The sequence below is a fragment of the Oncorhynchus nerka genome, unplaced genomic scaffold (genome assembly GCF_034236695.1).
Source record: "Oncorhynchus nerka isolate Pitt River unplaced genomic scaffold, Oner_Uvic_2.0 unplaced_scaffold_868, whole genome shotgun sequence".
NCBI lineage: Eukaryota > Metazoa > Chordata > Actinopteri > Salmoniformes > Salmonidae > Oncorhynchus > Oncorhynchus nerka.
Window position 1 is genome coordinate 45,529 of NW_027040418.1, and position 7,500 is coordinate 53,028.

The following is a 7,500-nucleotide window of genomic DNA, read 5'->3' on the forward strand; positions in this document are numbered from 1 at the left end:
AAACAAACAGTATTTTGTATGGTAAAATGTGGTAATTAAGGTAAGGATAAATAAGAATAAATAGCAATGTTGGGTAGACTTGTAATATAATACAGCTTTCTTGTAGCATTTTTACAATAATAAATATATTCTTATATACTTAAATTTTTGGCATTTTATATAAGAAGAAACATAATTTAATAAATAATAATATAATTTTATACTAAATATATAATAATATTAAAGAAGAATAATAAATTGAATATAATGCTATAGTAATAATAAATATACTTCATACTTAAATAACTTTTGGTAATATATGAATATACTTTTAATACTTAAACAATTTAATAATAATAACTTTATAATAGAGTTTAAATATACATCAACACTCAATACTTAATACTACTTAAACAGTAACTTTAATAATTAACAATAACTTTAACATATACTTTAATACTTTTCAAATATACTTCATTAAATAAATATAGTGACTTCTAGTCACTACTTAAATACTTCTCATCACTACTTAAATACTTCATTCACCACTTAGCATACTTCAATAACTCGAATACTTTCTACACCACTTTTCTGAATACTAATTTCTTTACTACTCATTCTAAACACACTCTCTATCACCACTAAACACACTCTCAATACTCAACACTACACTAAACATGTCACCAACATCACTAAAATACACTCTCAACACTACTCAATACCACTAATCAACACACTTCTTAACACCACTTCAAACACACTCAACACCAATTAAACATACTCAACACTTCTAAAACTCATCATCACTAAATACACTTAACACTACTAAACACACTCTAACACTACTAAACACAACTTTTAACACACACTCAATACTCTCAAACACACTTCAACACTACTAAACATCACATTAACCACCTCAACACCTCAACACTACTTAAATACTACTCAACACCACTAATACACACTCTCAACACTACTTAAATACCTCAACACTACTAAACACACTTCAACACCACTAAACACTCCTCAACACTACTAATACAACACTCCTCAACACCACTAAACACACCTCAACACTACTAAACACAATTTCTCAACACTCACTAAACACACTCTCAACACCACTAAACACTCTCAATACACTACTAAACACTCTCAACATACTCAACACCACTAAACACACAATCTCAACAACTCAGCCAATCACTACTACAACACAATTTTCAACACTACTAAACACACCTTAACACCACTAAACACATCTCAACACTACTACAAATACTTCAACACACTTCAACACTTCTCAATAACACACTACTAAACACACTCAACACTACTTAAACACATCTCAATCACTACTAAACACACTCTCAAACACCACTTAAAACACACCTCAACACTACTAAAACACACTCAACACTACTAAACACTTAACTTCAACACTCACTAAACACACTCAACACCACTAAAATCACATCTCAATACTACTAAACACTCCTCAACACTCTCAACACTACTAAACACAATTCTCAATACTCACTAAACACACTCTCAACACCTACTAAACACATCTCAACACTACTACTAAACACATCCCCAACACTCACTAAACACACTCTCAACACCACTAAACACACTCTGTAACCACACCTCAACACCACTAAACACCTCAACATCACCAACATACTCTCAAACACTACTAAACACACTCTAACATTACTCACAACACATCTCAACACTACTAAACATCACTCAACACTACTAAACACACTTAACACTACTAAACACATTCAATACTACTAACACACTTCTCAACACTACCAAACACTCTTCAACACTAACTAAACACTCTTAAATACTACTAAATACACTTCAACACTACTAAACACTACTATCAACACTACTTAAATATCTCAACACTCACTAAACACTCTCAACACTTACTAAACACATCTCTCAACACCTACTAAATACAATCTCAACACCACTATAACACACTCTCAACACACTCAATACCCTAAACACACTTAATACCACTAAACACATCTCAATACCTACTAAACATATCTCACCACATCAACACTTCTAAACACTTCAACACTACTAAACACACTTCAATACTACTAAACACACTCTAACACCACTACACATACACCTCAATCTCAACACCACTAAATACATTTAACACACTTTAAATACACCTCAATACCACTAAACACACCTCTCTAACACTACTAAACACACTCAACACTCTCTAAATACACTCTCAATACTCACTGTAAACACACTCTCTAACACTTCACTAAACAACACCTCAACACTACCTCAACACCACTTAACATACCTCAACACCACTAAACACTTCCTCAATACTACTAAATACACTTTAACACTACTAAATACACACTCAACACTACTAAACACACATCTCATACACACTAAACACTACTTCAACACTACTAAATACTTCAACACTACTTTAAACACAACTTAACACCATTCAATACTACTAAATACACTCAATACTTCAATACTAAACACACTCAACACCACTCAAACACACTCACCACTAAACACACTTCAACACCACTTAAACACACTCTCAACACTTCTAAATACACCTCAACACCACTAAACACACCTCAATACCACTAAACACACTTCAATATTCCTTTAAATACTCAATACCACTAAACACATCTCAACACCATTTAAACACACTTTCAAACACTACTAAATACTCTCAACACTATATACTAAACATACATTCTAATACCACTAAACACTCCTCAATACCACTAAACACATTTCAACACTACTAAATACACTCTCAATACTACTAAATACTCTCAACACTACTAACACTATCACTACTAAGCACTACTTTTCAACACTACTTAACACTCTAACACACCTCAACACTACTAAACACTAATTCTCAACAACTACTAAACACACTCAACACTACTAAATACACTCTCAATACTCACTACTAAACACACTTCAACACTACTTAAATACACCTCTCAACACTATCTAAATACTTTCAATCACATTACTAATACACTTTCAACTACTCAACATCACTAACACACTCTCAACACTACTAAATACATTCTCAATACTCACTAAACAATACCACTTCAACACTACTAAATACTTCAACACTCACTTCAAATACACTCATCACTACTAAACACAACTTCTCAACAACTACTAAATACACTACTTCAACACTACTAAACACACTCTCAACACTACTAACATCACTCAACACTCTCAACACTACTAAACACACTCACACACACCTCACACTACTAAACACAATCCCCAACACCACTAAACACACCTCAACACTACTAAACACATCTCAACACTACTAAACACAACTCTCAACACTACTAAACACACCTCAACACCACTTAAACACACCTCAACACCACTAAACACATTCTCAACACCACTAAACACTAACATCACTACTAAACACCACTAAACACATCTCAACACCACTAAACACACTCAACACCAACTAAACACACTCTCAATACCTACTAAACACATCTCAACACTACAAACATACTCAACACCACTAAACACACTACTACAACACCTCTTCAACACCACTAAACACACCTCAACACCACTAAACACACCTCAACACCACTAAACACACTCTCAACACCACTAAACACACTCTCAACACCTACTAAACACACCTCAACACCACTAAACACACCTCAACACACTACTAAATACACTCTCAACACTTACTAAACACTCTCAACACTTCACTAAACACACTCTAACACTACTAAACACACTCTCAACACTACTAAACACACCTCACACACCACTAAACACACCTCAACACCACTAAACAACATACCACTAAATCACTCCTCAACACTACTAAACACACTCTCAACACCTCAACACTACTAAACACACCTCTAACAACTCACTAAACACACTTCAACACCACTAAACACACTCAACACCTCAACACTACTAAACACACTCAACACCACAAACACCACTAAACACACCCCAACACCACTAAACACACTCTAATACTTCATCTAAACACACCTCAATACTCACTAAATATACCTCAATACCACTAAATACACACTACTCAACACCACTTAAATAACTACTCAAATACACTACAATACACCTCAATACCACTAAACACAACCTCAACACTACTAAACACATCTCAATACCACTAAACACACTCTCAACACTACTAAACACACTCTCAACACCTCAACACTCACTAAACACACTCAACACCACTATAACACACTCTCAACACCACTAAACACACTCTCAACACCACTCAACACCACTCAACACACACTAAACACCTCAACACCACTAAACACACCTCAACACCTCAACACCACTAAACACACTCTCCAACACCACTAAACACACCTCAACACCATCACTAAACACACTCTCAACACTCTCAACACCACTAAACACACTCTCAACACTCACTAAACACACTCCAACACTACTCAATACATCTGAATACCTCAACACTACTAAACAATTCACATACTCACACTCAAACACACTCTCAACACTCTCAACACTACTAACACACTCCAACACCATCTAAACACACTCTCAACACCACTAAACACACCTCAATTCTAACACACTAAACACACTCTCAACACCACTAAACACATCCTCAACACCACTAAACACACTCTCAACACCACTAAAACACTCTCAACACTACTAAACACAATTCTCAACAACTACTAAACACACCTCAACACCACTAAACACTCTCAACACTTCAACACCACTAAACACATCTCAACACCACTAAAACACACTTCAATACTACTAAACACACCTCAATACTCAATACCACTAAACACACTTCAACACTAACACTACTAAATACAACTTCAATACTCAATACCTACTAAATACACTTCAACACCACTAAACACTTTTATCACTACTAAATACACTCTCAACATCTCAACATCTCAACACTACTAAATACACTCTAACACTCTAAACACTCTCAACACCACTAAACACACCTCAACACTTCTAAACACACTCTAAACACACCTCAATGACTCACTAAACACTCTCAACACCACTAAACACACTCTTAACACCACTAAACACACCTCAATTCTCAAACGCCACTCACCTAAATACCACTAAACACACTCTCAATACACACTAAACACTCTCAACACTACTAAACACACTCAACACTACTAAACACACTCTCAACACTCACTAAACACACCTCAACACCACTAAACACTTCTCAACAACTACTAAACACTCTCAACAACTACTAAACACACTCAACACTACTAAACACTACATCACACCTCAACACCACTAAACACTCTCAACACCGCTCAAACACACTCTCAACACTACTCTCAACACCACTAAACACACTCTCAACACCACTAAACACACCTCAACACTCACTAAACACTCTCAACACCTCTAAACACACTCAACACCACTAAACACATCTCAACACCCTAAACACCTCAACACCTACTAAACACTCAACACTACTCAACACACCTCAACACCACTAAACACACTCTCAACACCACTAAACACATCTCAACACCACTAAACACACTCTCAACACCTAACTACTAAACACACCTCAACACCACTTAAACACACTCTCAACAACCTCAACACCTCAACACCACTACAAATACACCTCAACACCACTACACACTACTACTAAACACAATTTCAACTACCACTCAAACACATCTCAACACTACTAAACAACATCTCAACACACTCAACACTACTAAACACACCTCAACACCACTAAACACCTCAACACCTCAACACTCACTAAAACACCTCAACAACTACTAAACACAATTCTCAACACCACTAAACACACCTCAACACCACTAAACACTCAACACTTCTAAACACACTCAACACCACTAAACACACCTCAACACCACTAAACACTTCTCAACACCTCAACACCACTACGCAACACCACTAAACACACCTCAACATTCAATACACTAACACACTAAATACTCAACACCACTAAACACTCCTCAACACTACTAAACACACTTCAACACTACTAAACACACTCTCAATACCACTAAACACTACTCATCAACACTCTACTAAACACTTCCTAAACACCACTAAACACACCTCAACACTTCACTAAATAATTCCAACACCACTAAACACTCCCATCAACACCACTAAACACACTCTCAACACTCAACAGCTAATAAACACACTCTCATCACCACTAAACACAATTTCAACACTACTAAATACACTCTCAACACCACTCAAACACACTCTCAACACTCAACACCCTAAACACACCTCAACACCACTAAACACACTCTCAACACACCCTCTAACACTCTCAACACCACTAAACACACCCTCAACACCACTAAACACACTCAACACCTACTAAACACACTCTCACACACCAACACTTAACACCACTAAACACACTCAACACCACACTAAATACACCTCAACACCACTAAACACTACACCTCAACACCACTAAACACACTCTCAACACCACTAAACACACCTCAACACCACTAAACACACTCTCACCACCACTAAACACTCCAATAATTACTAAATACACTTCAACACTACTAAACACTCTCAATACACTTAAACACTCTCAACACTTAACACATTACTAACACCACTAAACATCTCAACACAATACTAAACACACCTCAACACTACTAAACACACTCAACACTACTAAACCACTCAACACCACTAAACACACTCAACACTACTAAACACTCTCAACACATCATACTAAACACACCTAACACCACTAAACACACCTCACATCACTAAACACATACAACACACTCTCAACACTCACTAAACACACCTCAACACCACTAAAACACTCTCAACACCACTAAACACACCTCAACACCACTAAACACACTCTCAACACCATCTAAACACACTCTCAACACCACTAAACACCCTCAACACTACACCTCAATACCCGCTAAAACGACTCTCAACACCACTAAACACACCCTCAACACTACTCAAACACTCTCAACACCACTAAACACACTCTCAACACCACTAAACACACTCTCAACACCTACTAAACACACCTCAACACCACTAAACATCACCTCAACACCACTAAACACTCAACACCTCAAACACCTACCTACAACACACCTCAACACCACTAAACACACCTCAACACCACTAAACACACCTCAACACCACTAAACACACCTCAACACCTCAACACACTAAACACACTCTCAACACCACTAAACACACTCACCAACACCTACTAAACACTCTCAACACTCCTCAACTTACTAAACACACCTCAACACCACTAAACACTCTCAACACCACTAAACACCCTCAACACCTCTAAACACACTCAACACCACTAAACACACCTCAACACCACTAAACACACCTCAACACCACTAA

General features: G+C 36.7%; 1 pseudogene; it reads right to left on the reverse strand.

Moving 5' to 3' along the window:
- The window catches only part of LOC135570975 (neurotrypsin-like), a 57,295-nt pseudogene that overhangs the window by 949 nt on the left and 48,846 nt on the right, over window positions 1-7,500 (reverse strand).